The sequence below is a fragment of the Cydia pomonella genome, chromosome 21, assembly GCF_033807575.1.
Source record: "Cydia pomonella isolate Wapato2018A chromosome 21, ilCydPomo1, whole genome shotgun sequence".
Taxonomy (NCBI): domain Eukaryota; kingdom Metazoa; phylum Arthropoda; class Insecta; order Lepidoptera; family Tortricidae; genus Cydia; species Cydia pomonella.
In genome coordinates this window covers 11,312,120-11,336,259 of record NC_084723.1, presented here as the reverse complement: position 1 = coordinate 11,336,259, position 24,140 = coordinate 11,312,120, and the positions used below count along the sequence as shown (strand labels likewise).

Genomic DNA, 24,140 nt, shown 5'->3' with positions numbered 1-24,140 from the left:
CGCCGGATTCCAGCATCGCCGCACAACAGCTTACCACGCGGCGTGCAATGGGCTCGTGGAACGATTCCATCGCCAGTTGAAAGCTGCTATTACCTGTCACGCGACTAGCAACTGGGTAGACACATTACCCTTGGTCCTGCTCGGTATACGTAGTGCGTACAAGGAAAATCTCAACGCTTCGACCGCTGAGCTCGTGTATGGGGAGCCACTGAGATTGCCGGGAGAGTTACTACACGCTAAGACGCCCGATGACACCATTGATGTGACAGATTATGGCGCACGCCTGCGTAAGTTTGCCCATAATCTCACTCCAGTGCCGGCGTCACGCCATACGAACAACAGACGAGTCTTCATATATAAAGACCTCAAAACTGCCAGTCACGTGCTGCTCAGAGATGATACGAGTCATCCACCACTGCAGCCAGCGTATACTGGTCCGTATGAAGTGCTCGACAGAGGTGAAAAAGTGTTTAAGTTGCGTGTGAAAGGCAAAAGTGTAACAGTGTCCATAGATCGTATTAAACCTGCATACATACTGGCTGATACGCCCAATGTACCTATTCCTGTCCCACCTACTCAACCTACTCCAGAGACTGAAAACACAGTAAAAAGGACAAAGTCAGGACGTGCAGTGCGTATTCCAGATTATTATTAACATTTTTTTTTCTATCGCCCTTGACGGTCTCTGGAGGGGGGTGATGTGGGGTCGGAATCGATCCAATCTATAATTTGTAATTTATTATTAAGAATTGGTAATTTATTGTGTGTAAATTTCCTTAATTCATTCCGAAAATAATAATTATTATGTATAATTTTGTATACTTATAATAATTTATAACTAATATTAAGATTACATTATATATAAATAAATAAGTAGTTAAATAATACTCTAGATCTAAAATCTCAATATAAATATGTATTTAAATTACTCGCGGACAGAGCGACAGATTTTGTTATTAGATTTCTAGTTGGTATGCACTTCGTCCTGGTGTAAATTGATCGAGTCCCGCTGTAAGCGCTGTGCGCCGTACGCAACGGTCTAACGGGCGGCCTTCGGCTGCAGCGCTGACAGCGATGTATTGCGCCCGCCGCCGCAGGCGCACTCAGTATCTCTGAGCTATCGCTTTACTGTGCTTCCGAGCCGAACTGCATTCCGCTTGCATTGTGTTAGATAGTTTGCTTTCTTTTCGCTTTCGCTCTTTCTCCTTCTATTCTTTATTGACTGTGTGTATTGTGCTAACTGTTTCTTCTGTGTGCCGTAATAAACAATAAATCCGTGTGTGCAAAACGAACGCTTAGTGTTTGTTACTTATCTCAGCACCTGCACCCGCTTACCGGCACGCTTGGCAACAGCATTAAGGCAAGTTTACCTACCACATCTACACTATCATATGTTTAAAATGTGGGTTTGCTATCGGGTTTTTGCCATCGAAATTATATCACGGCAACGTCAGGTAATGCCAGCACGTAGCCAGTTTGTCTTTTCGAATGTAGACTGGAATTTTAATATCCAAAATCCAAGATACCTACACCTATCTATAGATTTACTTTACTACTCCGTTAGGTCATGGGCAGCAATGGAATATGGAATATAATATATATTATTAAATAATGTACGTACACACTATATTGAAGTTACAAGAATTATAACTACTTATAAAGTAACTAAACCTAACTCAAAAATAAATGACTAAAATCTACCCTCCAAACCCTTGGCCTATCTATGGCAGTATCGTAAAAGCGAGTTTTTCGCGAGAAAGTTGCTCGCGCGTGAGTCTCCTGTTGCCTCTCTTAATCGCTTCCCAAGCTCCTTGTGGAGCCCAGGCGCACCTTTGCCCCACGGCCCGAGTGTCTCGACGCCAAAGGCTACGAACTCGTAGTTGGCTCCGACACAGCTATATTTGTTGGCCTTGTGTCGTTCTCGGGCGTCAGCCGCTGCCATATCTGCCTGGTCGCTGAAATGTAGGACGCCACAACCGCCGCCGCCATTATATTTGTCCAAACCTAATAACAATATTTATTTCGACGTTGTCAAGCTGCGCGCTACGCGGTTGAGTCGCTCGTGGCACAATTCACGTGGGTGACCCCACAGGAATTGTGACATTTGAGCTCAAAACAGTGAGACTACTCAACTCATGTATCTTTAATGATGAGCGTTGAGATAATTACGTTTAAAGTTTTGATGTTCATCCTATTTTTTTTATAATGCAGATGTAGAAAATATGGTCACAGAATAGGGGATTTAATTTTTTTTCGCATAATAATAGTTTTTTTTTTTTCAATTTACTCGAGTTAAAGGAGTTCCGACCAACTTATATGTTCTATACTCGTACTATATTGGTCCCACGACGGCATGTATGTTAAGTAACATGACATACGTGTGATCAAACGTGGCGCTTTACCAATAAGTAACCTGATAATTATCAATGCATTTGAAAAACTATTGTTCATGGTTCATTGGCCAGTCATGCGAAATTCCGGTAACGAAGAATAGCTTTAGAACAATAGTTGCGCGTGACACGGCAGAATCAAGTATTCTAGTTCGTTGACCAGAGGCACGTCAACTTCCTCGCGTTGTCCCGGCATTTTTCCACCGCTTGGCAACTAATCACAAGCATTGATTTAAGCACTAGTTTTTACAAAAGTATCAGTAGCCATCTGATATTCTAACCCAGAGGGCAAATTAGGCCTTATTGGGATAAGTCCGGTTTCCTCACGATGTTTTCCTTCACCGAAAAGCGTCTGGTAATGATATTTCGTACAAAAGTTCCGAAAAAATCGAGTACGAGCCGGATTTCGAACCCGCGACCTCCGGATTGCAAGTCCGCTGTTACTGGTAGGCCACCAGCGCTCCTTTCGTTCGCCAAGGGCCTTAAATAAATATTCTTCAGGACTCTTAAATAAATATTGACCAAGTAGGTTACGACTAAGTCCATTTGTGATTAAAATTTACTCTATCACATACGACTATACTGCTCAAACATCAAAAGCAATATTTACATCAATTCCATATTTTACAAATGTATGTGTGCACGATGCGCAGGTTTACTGAAGCTTAAATATTTATTCGTTTTCGTCGCGTCGATAAAGATGGTGACTACGATAAGCATGGAAAACTGGTGTTTGATATATATGTAGGTATTCGATGGAGCCTTGGAGCTTGCGACAGATATTAGTGTGGGATGCTACCTGCGTAGACACACTGGCACCGTCCCACCTCCAACGGACTAATGTAAAAGCGGGCGCAGCGGCGGAAAGCGCCGAAATTTTGAAACGTAATTAATATAAGAGCCTCGTTAGAGAGTACCATTTTGTCATTTGGCGTTGAAACTCTAGGTCCATGGAGTCCCAGCGCGCACAAGTTTTTTGAAGAAATCACGAAACGTCTGGTTGACGTAACTGGTGACCGAAGAGCTGGCGGCTTCCTCGCACAACGTATCAGTATAGCGATAAAACGACGAAATGCCGCCAGCATCCTTGGTGCAATACCTCAAGGGCCTATTTTAGATACAAGCTAGTTATAATTATCCTCTGTATATATCCATTATGTATATTGTTATTGTAAATATGGTATTTGATAAATAGCTTCTGTCCACAACTTTGTCTGCGTGGGCTAATCGTGATGATTGCTAGAAACTGTGCTATGCTCTTCCCTAGGCCTCAAAGTATCCATATAGCAATTTTCATCTAAATCGGTTCAGTCGTTTAAGCTTGGACGTAACAGACAGAGGTATTTTCGCATTTATATCCTATATTACATTACATTACAGGCTTGAGAATCCTATACTGGCGCATTGGATTCGCCAAGTTACAGGCTTTCTTAAATTTAGAAAATAGTTTAGGTAAATAATATAAAGTTGTCATAAGTATATCTGCAGTAGTAAGCAATTCTTCTTATTCTTGGATTTTTTCTTAGTAAAGTTTTTATGTAGGCAAGGTACTGTCTGTATGTGTTATCCTGACAGATAATCTTCTTCTTCAAATTTGTATGATGATATGAGAGTTTTAGAAAAAAAAATCCTACTCGTTAACATTAATTTGTAATGTTAACAAAAAAAAATCCCCTTTTCTAACGTTATTTGCCCATAGTTTACCAGAAATAACTTTAGTAGTGACACGACACGGCACTATTCATCAAAAATTCTAACTAAACAAAACACATAACAACAAGAACACAATTTCGTCGTACAATATTTACACGAGACTAATTATCGAGACAATCCACCAATCCAACATTGGCATTGTCTACAAAAAGAAATGTATTTATTAGTCATTCTAAATATAACCTTATAAATTTTAATGACTAATGAGACAAAAATACCTTACCCGTAGTGTTGTGTTCCTACTGGTGAGTAAGGTTGCCAGAGCTCAACGAGGGCGTGGAGTGTTAGTAGTAACGCGCATGTAACTCTTCTGGAGTTGCAGGCGTACATAGGCTACGGAGACTGCTTACCATCAGGCGGGCCGTATGCTAGTTTGCCATCGACTTAGTATAAAAAACTGATATTTTGACGATAACTACAGCAGCAAGCAGCATACTTTACCTCAAACATTTTTATAGGCATAACATAAAAAAAAAACTATCTGTAAAACGTCCTTGAAGACTTTCCGGGGTCAATTTACTTATATGAAAAAACGAAAATCAATTCTTATCAACAGGCCAATTCCAACAATATAAGTAGATACTGATCGAACATGGATCTGATATCATTCGAATATCAGATGGTTCCAATCTCCTTTAGAGGACCTGCTGAATTGCGCATTATGTCAACCTTCAACTGTATTGCACAACCTTATTCCTCCGTCCCCATTTCACCATCGGACTACCAGACAATCGGCACTTCGGCATCGCTTCATGGTAGGTATTCCACAAATACGCACGAAGCGTTTTGCTTCAACATTCCTTATGCGAACTGCCAAGGAGTGGAATGCCCTGCCCGAGTCTGTGTTTCCGTATGAGTACAATCTGAATCTCTTTAAGGCTAGAGTAAATAGGTATCTCATAGGTAAGCGTGCTCCACCGTAGACCGCATCATCACTTACCATCAGGTGTGATCGTGGTCAAACGCCTGCCTATCCTCCATAAAAAAAAAACCAAAATCGTTACTTGACCATGACAGATCATTATAATATCAGTATCATATAAGAATAAGATTGAATTTGGTATACCTATTTTTTTTTATAACTCTAAAAACTTTCATGAACAATTGAACAAGCGTCTGCTTTCGTAAGCATTCCAAAAATCCTACATGAATATTATACAAAAATACATTTCGTAGTATACAGAGTAGCATGATTGACAGTACGTTTAATAATTGCCATGCATACGGCAACCTCGCGCGCATTACCATTCATGGAATGTCAAATGCGTGACACGGAAAATCTCAAATGTACGTGTAATACCCGAAACGTAACGGTATGAATGGAAAGTAATGATATTTTTCTATATTTTCGAACGAGCAAGCGAAGCTGAACGACTTCAATTTGGAACAGATGGCTGGCTAGGAGCACTTTTTAACTGAGCTACCATCAGAGAACAGTAATGCTCGGAAACCGGTTAAATTTCCAAACCGTTATCATGTACTTGGCGCAAAACCTTTTAATTTCGGTTTCGTTCGTAAAACCGTTATTTTTAAACCAGTTTATAGGAGGATATGTCCATTAAGATCTTTTCAGATTTCCGGCTTTGAACAATAAAAACCGGTTTCTTCCTATGTCGGTGTCTATGTTTACGTGGCACACCACCAGGCCGATCGGCCGTCTCGTCGCTTGTCGAATAAACCGGTTTATTTAGATTACAATAAAGTTCTTAAAACGTTCGCATTCTTATGAAAGGTTGGACTAAAACCGAAAAAACGGTATTTACCGCTATTTTTAAAACCGGTTCCAAGTCTAGGAGGATAGTTTGTTACGCAATCACTTTAGAAAATTTGTTTAAATTTAAATGAAATTGGGTACCTAACGTATTGTTGAGGGCATTATGCTTTATTCATTATATTAGGAGCAGGCTCGATAAAGGGGTTATGCTACAATAAGAGCCTGGAATGCCAAAAAGCTATTTGTGAGGGGTCTTGCTATACTGGTCACTTTCTTTGCAAGAAAGGATGCGCATGGTCGAGTTTGGTGTCAAATCAAAGTGCTTGGTTTACACATTTATAATATTATTTTTAATTTTACTAATTGGCAAGATAAAAACGATATAAAATAAACATAACATAGGTATTTGACATTTGACAAGAAAGATTACGGTTTACCACAGATACAGTTAATTTAATATCTATAAAAAAACCTATCAGTTAAGGGCTCCACACACTTTACAATTACATCGATATACCATTTTGGGGAACCACGCGTTCTCTGTTTTTTTTTTATACCACATCGGTGGCGTTTGCCACGGCATACGGCCCTCCAGTTTGGGGCGAACTACTAGAACGAGTATAAATATCGTACATTTTTACTTTGTCAGGTTTTCTACATCAAATGTTCTATGAAATCTCATACATGCATGCATCAAATGTTATATTAAAAGTAATGAGTTTTCATAGCTTCTTGATAGTCACGCCTCGTGATTAATTCCTTTTTTTTTGCTCATTCATATTGTTTAAAGTGTAATATCGATAGCTTATTATAGTATATACAGTAAACTAATGTGGTAGTGTGCAGTGAATGGAGAATTAATCATGAAACGCGTTTAACCTCCATTTTGGAGTCAACGGCCGGGTAGCCCAAGTGCTACTTGTAAAGTCCAGCTATCGCTTTACAAGTGTGTCTTCACCTAACCGTACAATTTTTAAATTTTAGTCTTATTCAAAGCTTCTAAACCTTGATACTGGCGAAATAGTCCCACTGGACTGAAGCCTTCCTTCTTCCTTCTTCCTCACGTTGTCCCGACATTTTGCCACGGCTCATGGGAGCATGGGGTCCGCTTAACAACTAATCCCAAGATTTGGCGTAGGCACTAGTTTTTACGAAAGCGTCTGCCATCTGACCTTCCAACCCAGAGGGTAAACTAGCCCTTGTTGGGATTGGTCCGGTTTCCTCGCGATGTTTTCCTTTGACGATTTGACTTCCTGTATTCTCATGCATTTTACGAGAAAATAAATTTTAAACAAATATTTTCTGCCCGGAAATTTGTCTGCGTGGAATAATGAAGACGGTTGATAATAGTACATAACGACACAAGTGTGAAAAGTAGGAATTTTCGTACGTGTATTGTACAACGTTTTACAGTACATATGGCCCTTTAAATTTTTGACATATAGTGCTAGTTACCACATTAGGGCGGTGAAGTAGCACCATATGTACTGTAAAAATTATTATATGTATTTCTTCTTCTCCTTCTCGGTTCTCAAATTATCTCCATATTAAATTTCATATAAATCGGTTCATCAGTTTTATCGTGAAGAAGTAAGAGACAGATAATATTGGTAGAGATGAGGTATGTAGTATTGAACCAAGATTTATCTTAAAAGTAACATTTCTGGATAACTACTCCAGATTCTGAAATAATTGTCTCAAAGGAATCTGTACACCTATAGACCATTCTACTCCAATTATTATGGCAACCTAGATACCGGAGACATGTAAATATTACGGATATCAGTCATCGTTAACAAATGTATTGCCAGTGCGAGCTATGCGCTACGCTCGTAGCCAATAATATTGGAAAAAATCGTTGTAGTGAAAAGCGCCTACGAATAGAGAATCTGCCTGACGGATCGCTGGCAGTGAATGTGTTAAAGTGCGTTTCCCATTGTAATAAATGGTGATACTTTACGCAACTAACATCAAGTGTTAACTACATAGCAGCATCAGCAATAGCTATGCCTACCAACAACTATAAGGCATTTTATCTACACACATATCATAAACCCTCTATGATGCCTTCAAAATCCGTAAATAATGACCAACATTACGATAAACTATTTGGTTACAACAAATTTCTTATCTGTGATAGATAATGTAGTTATTGCTTCATAACTACATCAAAATCGATTTGGTTTTGCATTCAAATTTGGAACATCTTTGAAAAAAAAGCAATTCGATTTGACCTCTATTCTAATATCAGTCGAGTTGCTTTTTGTTCGAAATGAAATGTCAATTGCATACAATTTTGATATATCTCGCATGTTAGTTTGTATCGAATGATACGGAAATAGGCCCCCGACTCTAGTTTGTCTCTGAATTTAAAAAAAAAACTACATGCGTGTAAAAAGTTTTAATTTACCGCCATTTGACGTACAGTTTATCTTTTAGTTATTTTTAAGTAGGTATACAATGAGTTTTTTGTTGTTTTTAAACTAATTATAGCAAAAGTTTCATTTAAAATAAGCGATAAAAATATTTTGGCGACGCCGCCACATATCCGCGAGTTCCACCAAAAGAGCAACGATTTGGGATAGTGAATATATCATAGAAAGTTTATCCTTACTGTGTGTAGAAAAAATAGTGCATGTAACTCTACATAATTGAGCATTAAAACACTCGTGTGGTCTTTTTAGTACTAAACTACTGTCAGAAACAGTAGAAAAATCCAAACGAATTACTAGAAAAAACAGAGTTTAAGAAAATATTTTCAGAATTTAGAGAATCGTTAAGATACTTACACAAGTAAAAAATCATGAACAGTTTTAGGTTCCTATTTTATTTTCTTTAACCAAAAAGATAACTTTGGCAAAGCTCGAATGTATAGAATTTTGCCCAAAACTGCATCGGACTCATTCTTCTTCCTTCTTCTTTCCTCATAATAAACCTCTCTAAATTGTCTGTTTCATACATTTTGGCTGTCTGACCTTGACATTTTCCATAGGAAAGCAAATTATTTTTTCGCGAATTAGGGGTTGGTTCCATAGTAAAAGTTGCTCAGTATGACCTGTTTATTCAGCCCGTAAATTATTGCAGGTAATAAACACCCTTTATAAATGCCTTTTCCTTCTATGTATGGAGTGAGCACTCTACACTTATTAATCTATGCCCTGGGCACATTTGCCATTCATTTTCCGCTTATTTAGGGCCAGTTCCAGTCGATATAAGTTACAACCCAAAAAATATGCTATATCTTCTTAATCTTTCACTTTTAAGTTATAAGTACACGGCAAACGTTACATCTTTCTCAGATGGCTTATGGTACCAACCTTTGCCACAAGATTTCTAGTACCGTACTCGCTAATGGGTGTAAACGATGTATATGAATAATTGTACAGCGTCTCTAGCGGTCCTCTAAATAAGTAATGAGTATCATCCGTCTGTGTCCTTTGTGCAATGGCGCGTAGTGATGTGTTTACATCTGTCCCTGCCGCATGTGACCTCCGTCATACATGATAAGATAAGATAAGATAATATTTTATTGACAAAATTGTGTAAAAAGTATTAACATGTTATAAAAATATAAAGGTATCAACAATTTTGCCCATTTCGAGCGTACAATATATCTTATATTACTAAATTGAATGTCTAAGAAATAATAATAGCTGGTCTAATTTACAAAAAATACTCATTTAAATCGTAATAACATTTATACAGCAGCCAATCTTTTAACCTACGTTTAAATTGAACTCCATCCAATGACTTAATATTTTCAGGCAAGTGATTGTATATTTTTATTCCATTAACATAAGTGCTCTTGATGTGGGGACAAATGGGTATAAACTATATGCAGCGCCTATTCCCATCTGTGCCCGGCGGGAACAGGTGAGAATACACCAGCGTAGTTAAAACTAAATAATGGTCTGTCTGATGTAGATTGTCAGTCTGTATTATTTAATTGTCTCCGGTCGGTACTAAGATCAAAGCTCAAAGAAAACTCATTGTATTCGATCGAAGTCTACCCCGGAAAAGAAACAGAGCTATACAAAAGTCATTAAACCGCTCGCTCCACTGTTTACTGCAGTACCTAGTATTTAACCTCATTTTTCTGCTGTACCTTTCGTAGCATTGTGCTTCCCAGAGTAATTAAAATCCCATCAAAAATGTATCACCGCAATATATCAAGTGCAAGTATTGCAGCCAAAAATGTAGGTAACTTGTATACGTTGTATAGGGACCGTGCGCGTTGGAGGGTCTGCCATCTTGTGACCTGAATCGGAAACATGAACATGTACATTGATACTTCACGGTCTCGTACGTTTTCTTGTGCATAGTAGTTTCTAACATCTTGTGGGCTAAATCGAAAGCATACTTCACATTTACGCCTCGCACCAAAAATCTCAGGAGACTTCCGTCTACAGTTTATGCATTCTCCCTATAATGTACTGAGCAGTCTTTCCAAATGCCAAAATGTCAACATTACACCTCGGACAGACGGGGGCAATTTAGGTTAGATAATAGTGCAAAGGCATATGAAAGTTGAAAATATAAATAACTTACTATTATTGACTTAATTTGCCATTCCGTTCCGGCAATCCACGTGGCTGTTTGTAAAGTCCAGCTATCGTTTTAAGACCGTCTCCTATAGGAATGACGTCGCACGTTCCAACTCGACCCCCGTTCCCCGTTCTTCACAATGTACAACAACAAACAAACAATAAATGATTGCGTTCGTTCGCTAAACTTAAACTAAGACGTCATCGAATTATACATAATTATTCATTATTGGTTAAAGTTTCATGTCTAAACCTTGCATAATAAGGGAGTTTAAATACGGATTTTAGCCCGAAAAAAGGGTTCACGGAAAAATATTTAATACGGTAAATAACATTTACAAAGCTAAAATATTGTGTACAGAACTGTATTGTTTATACAACCAACGTTCAAGCAAGCTATAGCGACGTAAAAACAGCGAATTTGGCCTGGCCCTTAAATACTAAGAGTCCTGTAACTAACCGTCACTGTATAATCGTCATATGATTTGACTGTCACTACTTTGACACTGGCTAAATTATCATAATGGACAGAAGCCATTTTATAAAAAAAACTGAACTAGTTTAGCTTAGGGCCTGTTTCAAAATGTCCAAATAAAATATTGGATAGCTAACAAATAAATTAACTGCCCGAATTCAGAGCGAATTTTGGATGTCTGCATAACTTACTTTCTATAGATCTCGCTCGTAATCGCATATTAGTACGCACACACTAGCGAATATGTCAGTTAAAACCAACAAAAGTCAAAATATAAACTAAATTGCTACATAAAACACTGTCTCTTGAGTCAGACCAAGATAAGGCAACGCTTTGATAGCTCAGTTCATAACGTCAAACTTACGTTTAATGAAATGAAATAATGAATGCAATAATGAAATAATGAATAAAAAAAATAATGAAATAATTTATTAATGAATGTGGAGAATAGGTTACATACATATTAGCTAAAATTGCTACTCTAGTAGTCTCACCAAACTCTACGTTTTCAGGCGTAGGTACATACATTTCAGTGTGTTAAAAAATAACACATACATTATCGGGGCTGTCAAAATCGCTGCCAACTTATCTTGGTCCTACTCTATTGTCGACATTCTTAAAGGCAGTTAACGCATTGTGTTTTACTTCATCAATTTAAAATGTCACGCGTCTGACGCTTCTTCCCACCCTGCACATGCTTTTGTCGTCGTGAATGATTTACCTCATATATTTCCTGAAATGTCGCATCATTATCCAGGAAGAGGAAAGTGGACTACCGTTTCCCCATACAAATATAGCCCAATTTTCCTGTCTGGATATTCACATTATAGAACATATTTTTACCCAAACCTAATAATTAACATCATCCAGGGTATTTATTTAGTCTCCTGCAATAATTTAAGGGATGAATATATAGGTCATACTGAGCAACTTTTACTACGTGACTAACCCCAACATCGTGAAAAAAAATTGGCTGTTTCATACATTTTGGCTGTCTCACCTTGACATTTTGTATGGGAGAATTTTTTTTTTCGTGATTTCGTGGTTGGTCCCATAGTAAAAGTAACTCAGTATGACCCATATATTCTAATAGAAAAAAACCACTTGATTTAAATATAAGTGTGTTTAATTTTTCCGTGGATGACAACAGTAATAATAAATAAATAATGGTTGACGTAACTGGTGACCGAAGAGCTGGCGGCTTCCTCGCACAACGTATCAGTATTGCGATACAACGAGGAAATGCCGCCAGCATCCTTGGTACAATGCCTCAAGGGCCTATTTTAGATATAAGCTAGTTATAGTAATCATCTGTATATATCCAATATGTATATTGTTATTGTCAATAAATAGATTTTCCCAATAATAAATATTATAGGACATTATTACACAAATTGACTAAGTCCCACAGTAAGCTCAATAAGGCTTGTGTTGAGGGTACTTAAGACAACGATATATATAATATATAAATATGTATTAATACTTAAATACATAGAAAAACACCCATGACTCAGGAACAAATATCCATGCTCATCACACGGACAAATGCCCTTACCAGGATTTGAACCCAGGACCAAAGTACAGTCAACCCAGGAACAGTCAAAGTATAAAAGCGTTGCTATAGTAAACAACCAGTAAATACGTATAGTCTATGATGCATGTAGTTTACATATTTTCTAACATATTCAACCCGTAAATTATAAACATCCTTATGTAATGTCTCTTTGTTACGTTTTTTTTTTTTCGTTTTTTAAATAATGATAAGACGTCGGGTGAGAATACATTTGTGCCATACGTCACTTACATCGGTTAACAAGCAAGCGAAAAAGAAGCAAAAGCTTATTTTTAGGAAATAGGTTATTTATTATGTAGCCACTTTTACTATTTATAGTACGATACTAATATTTTGAATATAGTGGTGATCATGAAATAAAAGCATTTTTATTATTGCCATATCCATGTTCGATGAGTAAATGTTAAACTTACAATATATGACGTGGCACAAAGTTTTGGATAAGTCACATTTTTTGCGATAAAGTGATAATTTTCTAGCACATTTTTAATTACTTATAAAGTTTTTTAAAACCGATTAGTGTCCATTATAGTATATTTTTTTGTTATTATAGGAATCATTAAAAAAACGATTTTGCTAAAAAATGGCTATGGCACAAACGTATTCTCATTTCTATTTTAACTCTTTAAATTTGTTTTTAATCTTTTAAATGTATCTCATGATTATAAAATCTAAAAATGTCAAACTACGGGGCATATCTGTATTAATACCTATAGGTATATCAAGTTGTATAAAAATATTTTCTATAATATTAATACAATGACAGGAAAATTATACTACGTTTGTACGAAGAAGCGTTCGTTTACTTCTAAGAAAGTCGGTGAATTCTCTTAAGTATGTCGTGGCGCTCATTACCTGGCATTTGTCTTTTTTGTGCTGGCAAAAACTTGACTGGAGTCTTTTGAAGATCTTGAATCAGATTCACGAGATTCTGCGCTTAAATGACTTTGCCCTTTTATAAGTATATTTTTGAAGCTCTATTTGAAAGGTTGTGACTTTTATATCGTGTTTTTATTCTATTCCGTTAACTTCGGGGTATGGGTAAGTACATTTAAGGCAACTAAATAACACTAGACTTAAATCGACCGGGATATAAACCGTGATTACCTTTTATATTGTTTTCGAGCTCCCGCTATTTCGACACAGTTACATGCGTCTTGTACCCGTGAACAGTCTAGTGAAACTAACCGTGAATCATTCAAAACAACTAAATAATACTTATAATGTAATAATTATAGGACGTTATTACCTACACAAAAGTCTCACAGCTAAGCTCAATAATTGTATTGTGGGTACTTAGACAAGGATATATATAATATATAAATATTCATAAATACTTAAATATATAGGAAACATCCATGATTTAGGAACAAATATCTGTGCTCATCACACAAATGAATGCCCTTACCGGGATTCTAATCAGCCGACCCACTAGGCCAGACAGGTCGTCGAAACTGAATAGCACAGTTAATTAAAAAAAAAATGTTTTAATTTTTATTAATTTTTTATAAAACTTAAATAAATATTATATATAGCGTTATTGAAACACGAGCATTACATTCAGCCCAACCAAACAATGGAAAACTGTGACATACCAATGTCATTTCGAATATCGATCGAACGAGATAGTACTTACGTTTAGTAGCAAATGTATAAACTCGTACTAAGTACTAGTCAATATGCAAACAGGCACTAAGGTAAGTGTATACGATTATAGGGGGCTTATCAGACAAAAATAAATTAGTGATTATCTCGGAAATTGAGTTAATTAGAACACCATTGACTAGTGAAAGTTACTTAATTTAAGCTCAGAAATGCACACTTGAAATTAACGGAAATAAAAAAAAAACACGGGGTATAGCGTTGAGCGAGCGTAATAATTATAAGACTACGCTCGCTCAGGAATTTCATGATCTGCCTGATTTTACAATCGATCGCCAACAGGTATATAATAAGGCTAATGTAATTCTGTAACTTAATAAGAAATTTCCGAACACATTGACTAACGAGCAAAAGAAACAGTTCTCCGCCTTCAACGCACACGCCTTTATTGCAAATACAATAAGATCTATTTTGCCTCAACATCATCAAATTCTAATCTACCATAATGGTTATAGCGGCCATTATAATCGTCATGATTGATTAATCGCAAGGGGCTGCGATGTGAATATATTGGCCGCCATTTTTCATGGGTAAATTAAGAATAAATTACCGACATCTGAAGCAAGGCACTGTTATTCGTTTATTTCAATTTAGCGATAATATATTTAAGGGGAAAGGAAATGTATAGTGAAATTGGAATATTAGGGGTCTTTATATTGTATTAATATCCAGTGCTTTTTCTTGTGGTTAGTAAAAATCGCTTTAAATTTTGCGTTGGCGCCCGTTTGTAAAAAGTCCTAAAGATTAATGACTCCTCTACACGATGGGCCATCATACTGCCCCACTAAGATGGGCCAGCGTTTAGAGGGTAGTGGTCTTGGATGGCTCGCGGCGGGATGGCGATGGGATGGCCACGGTGTCGATTTTCGTCCGCACATAAAAGGTGGGCCAGCGATGGACCGTACGTACGCATCTACATGTGGCCCATTCCATAGTGCATGCTCTCAACCATCGCATGGCCATCTCGCTGGTCCAGCGCTGGGCCATCGTGTAGAGGAGCCATAACCATCGCATGGCCATCATGCTGGTCCAGCGCTGGGCCATCGTGCAGAGGAGCCATAACCATCGCATGGCCACATGCTGGTCCAGCGCTGTGCCATCTTGTAGAGGAGCCATAACCATCGCATGGCCATCTTGCTGGTCCAGCGCTGGGCCATCGTATAGAGAAGCCATAAGACGAAAGTGAAAGAACGAAATCCCCTTTTCATACAAATGTAGTCCTCATTTTCATCTCTGAATAGTTACATTATTAAAAGTATTTTGACACAATATATTGTATAACAACCACAGCTATGCCCCTACGCTGGATTTTTTTTAAATTTCTAACCATTATAAAATTCGATGAAATCTTTTTTTCTCGCCTAATTTTTACAATGATCAAAAAATCCAAACGTATGGGGAATAGCTATGGTTAATATACATCAACTTATGTAAAAATATCCCATCGTCCCCTTTCTTCTTAAAGAGAATAAGTTATTAATGATTAAAAAGAAATAATCCCATTGAAATGTAACTTACCTACTTGTTAGCTAAACTTCCTCTTAACTTTTATGTTAAATTTGTTACTTTGTTCTTGTTTCGTCATTCATTGATCTTATAAGATAACTTTACTCACGTATTTCACTAATGACTTGGAAACATTCCGGAATCATGAATTACTTATGTAAGAAAGAGGATCGATGTGAAAGAACTTATTCTGATAAAACTCATGTACTTTTTGAATAAGTAATGAAGTTAGTTTTTGTTGAAAGGTTATCAGTGTAACTCAATGAATTAGAATAACTCAATAGCTATTGATTATTGATAATGGCTAGAGTTCAAAATTGACCCCACGTGTCAATACACGTGCCGGGCGTAGATGCGTAGTGAGTAAATACACTAAATACTCATGGGTAAATACTCGGTATTTACTCAATATCTTACCCGTATTTACTCGTTTATGCCCAAATTCGTGGGTATAAGCTATTTAGAGTGCCGAAAGGGGCACATTTGAAATATAGATGTATTTTGTAATCTGCTACTGGATAGGTACTCAAAATTTTAAGAAATATATTTTTAAGGGGGGCACTCCATATATGTAACTATTTGGAACAAAAAAAAAAACAGAAATCATGAAGTGTTGCACAACATTAAATGGGTCTTTTTGGATAAATTGAATACTTTTGGAAAAAACCGTTTCTAAAGGCCGAAATAATGTTTATCCTTCTATAACTTTCGAACCATAATTGAAAAAAATATGAACAAATAACGGGAAATTAGTCATAGAAATCAGTACAAAAAAATAGTTTGAACATGGTCCGTTGAGCCATTCTTGAGTTTTCTTTGAAAAACCCTTAATAAAAGGTCGTAAGTAAAGACGTACTTTTGCGCGAAATGCAAAATCTGGAAGATCGATAGAACTTAAGTTTCATATTTTTAACCTTTTTATTTAAAACAAAATTGTTAACTAAGTACGCATTATCACAATTGCCTCTCACCGATGGTTACCTTTTTTTCAAAAATTAAGCTTCTTATATCCCTTTTATTATGTAAATATTGTTAATACACGTTAATATTCGTTTTTAGTCCGCCTTTTGTACTATAAGGTTTTCTTTTGTGCAATAAAGATTAAATAAATATTCTTCAATAAAGAACAATTTAGTTCTTAAATTTCACTCTTTTGTTTTTTCTTAGCAATCGTTTTTACCCACCAAAATTAGTAAATACGGGTATTTAACGGGTGCTTTGAGTAAATACTCAGTATTTACTCGCCCCTACCCATCTATGTATAGCCGGGCGTGCCCCAACTGTACTGAGCGCAGCTTGACATCGTTAGGGTACATTGTATATTAAGGGTAAACAAGAATGAACACGAGTTCGTAATTATTGTACCGCCCGAGGCACACACAAGGTTTTCCATCACACTTGTGAGTAAAACACTATTTTTTTTTATACTACGTCGGTGGCAAACACGCATACGGCCCGCCTGATGGTAAGCAGTTTCCGTAGCCTATGTACGCCTGCAACTCCAGAGGAGTAACATGCGCGTTGCCGACCCTAAACCCCTCTACCCCTCGTTGAGCTCTGGCAACCTTACTCACCGGCAGGAACACAACACTATGAGTAGGGTCTAGTGTTATTTGGCTGCGGTTTTCTGTAAGGTGGAGGTACTTCCCCAGTTGGGCTGTGCTCTAGATCTGGAATAATATCCGCTGTACTGTGCCCTACCACACAAAGCGAGATGACATTCACAATGCCCATACCTCTCTTTATAATATATAATTAACTAAAGGATATTCAGATAATAAAAATTATTTTCACCTTAACTGCGTTATGGCGCGCGCACTACTCACCTCAATTTCGATGCAAAATATTACTTTATAACTAACGAACCAGCTACCGTATAATTTAAAATAACAGGTTCATCAAATTGATCTCCCGGTAGGTTAAGAGGGCGTAAATTCAGGAAATTAGGAAGATGCCAAATATAATATCCTAATGATGTTTCACTATGGGTATATATTTATATATGTACTAGCTGTGCCCGCGGCTCCGCCCACGTGGTATTCGGTCTGTGTCAGTAACCGGCTAATTCACCGCTAATTTCTCTGCCTCTCCCCTGGAGGTGGAACTTGAAGTAAAGTTGATAGATGGATACGCTAGAGGACTGTAGTCTAGATAAAATATTTTACAATTAGGTACCACTTAATAAAACTACACTCCAAAATCAATTGTTATTTTTTTCAAATTCGTCCTTATTCAAATTTTTGACGTGATTTAAACGACATAGAGTAGTAGATGTATATCGGACAATACAGTTCCACTTTTGTATTTTTTTTTTACGTCCTTGACTGTACCTATCCAAATCATGTCCATGGAAAATATCATCCAAATCGGTGCTCCAGACCAATCAGTCTAAGCATGAAAAGGTAAGAAATATACCCATAGAAATCCATACTTCCGAACACTATCGAATTTAGGTGTAATACCTATTAGTTAGAAGTAGGATTAGAGGAAAGGAGAATACTCGTAGATATCAAAAACTTGAGGCCGAGTATTTACATTTTGTTTACAGTTATGTTTATATATGCACAACTAAATGTATACATATAATTATATCTACAGTTACATACTAATAAGTAGGTATGTAATAGTATATTTACATAACATTGACATTTTACAATATTTATTTGTACACCACATTGCGAGTCTCCCCGGCGGGCATCAGCACGAATAGCTCCGTGCAGCTGGTAACGCGCGAGCACGCCACGTAGAGCTGCCCCTGCGAGAAGCAGCCCGCGTCTGCCTCTGCGACTTGTTGATGTTCATGGCGAAGCAGACGCTCACGGAGAACTGTAGGCGCTTGAAGTGGAACGGGAAATTGCTCAGGATGAGGGGGATGCGCGGGATGACCACGACTTCTGCGGCGCCGCACCCCGTCAGGATCTGCACCTCAATGAGGTTTCGCTGCAGCTGCATTACTTTTAGCTGGGTTCCGTTGCATAACTTCGGAGGCGACAAATTCCGAAGAAGCATGATTGGAACTCCAACTTTCAGGGTTAATGTGTGTGCTGGGAGTCCTGAAGCACTCAATGAGCTAACGAACTCTACCGGATATGTTGTGACATTTCCTTCATCCAAGACAGTGTTAATGGAATTATATACTGCATGTTCACCTTCGATTTCCGCCTGCTCATTTTTCTGCGTGAGCATGGACCGTTCCTCTATGGGCGTGAGTATGGATCTCTCAAAAACCCAAGAATGGCTCAGGTCTCCGTACACGCTACGAATGAGGTTTTCAATGGATGGAACGATGCTGCAAAACGTCTCTGGTAGTTGTGGTTATTCGCTATAGTTTCGTAACCTCAATGCGTTGCGAGACTTTCGTGAAAGGTTCGCTTTTTTTCGGGAAGGTATTTTCAGTTTTTAGTTCTTATGGCATTTTAACGCGTATAAAATGCGAGTCCCAAATCGTTTGACATTTACACCGCAAACATCAGAGGTTTTTTTTTTCATAGTACCCACCTTCGTAGCCATTATTAAGTGCTTAAAAGAGGCGATACGTATGAATATGGATACGATAAAATTACGATTAGGTATAATTCATGACGGAGAAAATATTTTTTAAAATAATTATACGCGTGTTGATATGTGTGTTGATTTTGCCACTACTTAATTATGTAAGTAAACTCATTTTTAACCGACTTCAAGATTTTAAAAGGAGGAGAATCGAGGGAACTCTTCAAATATGAAAGTCATACATATAATGATTTTTGTATTTTCTTTAACAAATCTAGCATTTACATTTAAAAAAGTGACATTTGATAAAGTGGAACTGCTGATGATGATCAGAATGGAACTCTTCAACGATACATAGTACACGTTTGGCGATTTGTCCTCTTCGCTGTGTTTGTTAAGTAAATTAGATTTTCAAGACAAATTTTTGTCAAGTTCGAGTTCTGACGATGGGGTCCATGAGCAATCGAGGGAACTCTTCAAATGTGAAAGGCATATATACATATATTATAATTAGGCGTAGGACGCTGTCTTTTTAATTTAATTGTATGAAATCAAAAATCAACAATAATCGTTCTTTCACCGATCTACCTCATTGAAGTCGGTTTTTTTCTTTTCTTCTAACTTTAGAGTTAATTTGGCAAAATCCTTCCTCGGTGGCTTAATTTCAGCACCATATCTGTTAGTTTAGCAGGGTACTCGATACTCGTAGCACATATTTGTTGTAAAAGTTTGCTCCCCCTTCCTAAGTAGCGCCATAAGATTCAGGTGCAAACTTAACTCAATCGAGTGTAGTGGCTACCCCCCCCCCCCTTCTAGCGGTTGAATTTTTATAGCCTATAACTTGGCCGGGCATTTTGTCGACAGATTAGTAAAGTTTGCATCAAAATCCGTTCAGCCGTTTTCACGTGATGCGAGGTCAAATAAACAGACAAACAGAGAAACAGACAAACAGACAAAAATTCTAAAAACTGTTGGGACGTGTTCTGTTAACGATTCTTAGTATCCCCAGCCTACTTTTTTTCGAATATCTTCCATGTACAGACTTTCGACCCCCTTCAGCTTTATTATATGTATAGATAGATGTATGTATATTTATGTATTATATTATTTATGTACGTATAATTTTATATAATTTGTGATATTTTTTTTGTCATTTTACTCTGTATTCTGACCCTGCAACAATGAGGATCTTTCGGTTTGGCTCATGGTTGACTGGTAGAGAATGCCTTCTGGCATTAAGTCCGCCATTTGTACTCTTCATGTATTGTGCAATAAAGTTTAAATAAATAAATAAAAAATAAATATTGAGCGCCGCGCGGAATTTTCGACGGCAGATTTGACGATCGCGTTTTATCTCAATACCTATAGGTAATCTATAAGTATATATAGGTATATCTTATAAGATTCTTTTTAAAAGTTTGCTGGTCAATTAGGTACTTCAGCTATATCACTCAAATTAAACTGTCATGGTATGCAGGGTAACGATAAACAATTGTAAATAAAAGAAAAATCTACATGTTTTCATTGTTTACCAACGAGCTCACTTAAACCCTCGTAAAAACTCACAGAGTAACTAGAATAATATATGTGACCGCAGCCGGCAAATTTTCCCACTGTGTTGCTTGCCAGCAGCGGTCACATATAGTCTACTTTCTGTTTTTTTCATGTCATTTTGATTAAAACTTGTATATTTATTTTAACACTACGTCGGTGGCAAACGGTCCGTATTGTTGTTTAAGGAACCCACCACACCAATGACGAACCCTAACCGTAGTATTGCAACATAGTAAAATATTCTCGCTACTGATGTAAATGAGTTCTAGATAATTTGACTAATCCGATGTCAAAGCCAAAAGGCACGGACAAAGGTAATAAAACTTATAATTTATGACTAGTACGTGCTGCTCAAGGTGTTGCACATGCACGTGGTGAATTTCTTAAGAATTCCTTAGTGTAAAAATCCGTATATAAGGTGAGCTGCGTCTCACAAGCATCATTCCGGGTCAGCTCCTCTCACAGTACAGTACTAATCTTGTGACTTGTAATACAGTCAATATAATCTTTGAAACTAAATTACGCTGTTTTAATCATCAACTCCGAAGCGACATCTTCCTCGAGCCAGCTCAGCGTGTCTCTCCTAATCGAAAGGCCGTAACGACGACTTTTCTACCTATGGCCCGCCTGACGGTAAACAGTCTCCGTAGCCTATGGACGCCAGTAACTCCGGTGGAGTTACATGTGCGTTGCCGACCATAACATTCCACACCTTAAGCTCTGGCAACCTCACCGGTAAATAAAATTACAGCTTATAATTATAATATACGTGCTGACAAATATTATGTTTAGGTATAGTAGCTCGGTTATTGCGATGCACTGAGCAAATCTAAGGGCCTCCGCTAGCTGGCGCGGGTGCACGGAGCGGACGAGCGGGTTAACGAAAAATAGTATGAGCAACGCTAACCGAAGCGGACGCGTGCGGCGGATTTCACCTACAAATAGCACCCCACACACGCGGCGGGCGCCCGCGTCAGCTAGCGTAGGCTCTAATACCTTCAATGCGACGATCTAAAACATTGAAATAAGTATTAATTTTATTAATTGGACTTCAATTTCACACGTGACAGTCACGTTCTTGACGGGAACGTGTGATAATTTCTCTACGTGACTAATTATATCTACAAAGTTTCGTCAAAGTCAAGCTATTAGAGATACGATTAAGATTCCTAACTCCCTATCGTCAGGGTGCGTAGCCAACGTGCCAATCGTTAACGCTCTGTAGCGAACGAAACGCAACTGTAACTGTCGCACGAATATGGAAGAGTGATAGAGAGAGATGACTACGCTATGCTACGAAGCGTTGACGATTAGCACGTTGGCTAAGCACCCTAGATTGTTGTCAATCACCTAGAGTACGCTAACCCTCGAGGCCTTGAAAATGTGTAATACTCGTACCTTAAGAGTCAATTTATATTATCAAAGGTTTTAGAAAGGGACAAAGTTGTTAACTCCTCGTACTAATATTGATCGAGCAAACATAACATTCCATAATTAAATCACGAGCGTAGCGAGTGGTTAGTGGTTCTTTTTTCACCACACCAACGCGAGGAAAATATTAACTGTAAATCCAAATAGCCGCTAATTAATATTCATCTTTCAAGATCATTACTTATAAGTCAACTACACTACCCAACTTGGAAATAAAAAGGTGAAGCGCTGATTTTTTACATGTTCATGCGACAAGGTGATGTTCTTATCACCGCGATACAATCGGCTCACGATTTTTTTTAATTAACAATAGCATCTGAACTATCTTCTGACACAGTATCAAACGAGAGGCAATGACAAAAAAAATATTTTACGTGTTTCGGTGGCTGCCATTCCTCAACCCACCAACGGAGCGGCAGCTAACGTCCACGAGGCTTCATCATACAAAGCCGTTAACCTCTATACAAGTTTTCGCCCGGGAGGCGATTGGTCATAGAAATCTGTTCCTGGCTCGCAGTCTATTTATTGTATATGCAACTTTCTCATTGGATATTGGAGGTGAAAGAGTTATTTGTTTTACAAGGAGCAGAGTTCTTGCTTAGCAACTCGTGCTGATATTAATACCCGAGCAAGCGAAAGATTCCAAAATTGAAAACGTTTGAAAACGGAATCTTGAGCGTTGAGAGGGTTTCAGGGCTCGAGGGTTAAACAAATTTTGCTCCCAAGTGAAACACAATTTTTTTCACTACACCAACCCGAAGAAAATATTCGCTGTAAGATATCAAACAAATTCTTCGTATTGAGCTTACTGTGGGACTTAGTCAATTTCTATATAATATTTATTATTATTGTAGGTATTTAATAGATTAACACAAGTTACTTTATTTCTATCTATACCTAGCTTTGAAATACATATTCAGTAGCATAATGCTGACATTAAATGGGAATAGTGCTTTTGAATTTAATGCGAAACTTCCTATCTCATTCCTAGTGTACGGAATACCATCCGACAGCGCCCCATGAATAATGGCTAAACATGCCTTTTGTACTAGATTCCCGCTTTGCAGTATGTGGAAAGGGATTTCCTGTTTTGTATAATAGGTATATTTCATTTTCGTGGTACCTTTTCCCTTTTTGTTTTGACCTACATTTATTTTGGAATACTTACTTACCTACTCTTTATACCTTACGTACCTAACCTTTCATAACTTACTTACGCGAGCTATATAGAAAGGAGGTAAGTAAGTTTCACACTGCCAAGGCAGTCGTGGTAAGTCTACTGAACGTGTAAAGTCTAGTTTTTTGTCTATCTGTATCCTTCGATTTTGACAGCTAATGTAGATGTAACTGCCCCATTCTATACGCGGTAGTTTTAGTTGAATTTTGATAATTGAAGAGTGTTACCATAAACGTTTTAATTTAAAAATGTAAAAAAGAAACATTTTTACACGATATTTAAATCATATAATTTAATTTTGTAAGATCTTAATAACATTTTATTATGATCTATAGCTTGGCCATGAATCCGATGGACCTGGGTTCGAATCCCGATAAGGGCATTTATGTATTTAAGTATTTGTATATTATATATATCGTTGTCTGAGTACCCACAACACAAGCCTTCTAGGCTTATAGTGGAACTTAGTCAATCTGTATAAGAATGTCCCTATAATATTTATTTATACATTCCTAAATTCTGGGGCCTTTATCCTATATCTTTTATTTCAGGCAAAGCCCATAAAAGTGTTAGTATTACGCAACATAACTTACAAGACTATTGTTAGTACATACAGAGATCACAACCACAGACATAACCGGATGAGCAAAAAAAAAAATCAAAAAATTTCTCTGGTGTAATTTAAATACATACATACATTACACACACATTACATACATTCATACATTATTATTATACATTATTTCTTAATTTTTCATTATTGTCAGTGGTTTAGCGTGCCTTGGCCCCGGCCCCGTATAAAAAATTGTTTGGGGGCCCTTATGAAGGGTAAGGATTTCTCACAAAAACGCACGTTGGGGGCCCCCATGGCCCGGGGGCCCCGTATATTAATACGACAGATACGGCGGT

The 24,140-nt window shown here is 37.5% G+C and overlaps 1 protein-coding gene across 2 annotated transcripts in view; it reads left to right on the top strand.

Moving 5' to 3' along the window:
* LOC133529651 (tyramine receptor 1-like) overlaps positions 1–24,140 on the top strand; it is a 115,172-nt gene that overhangs the window by 31,212 nt on the left and 59,820 nt on the right. The window contains exon 1 of one of the 2 annotated variants that reach the window (XM_061867418.1): positions 1,127–1,360. The exons of the other annotated variant lie outside the window; for it this stretch is intronic. The gene's annotated coding sequence lies outside the window, so the exon portion shown is untranslated. Of the gene's footprint in view, positions 1–1,126; positions 1,361–24,140 lie in introns of those variants that run through there. 2 annotated transcript variants of the gene reach the window in all.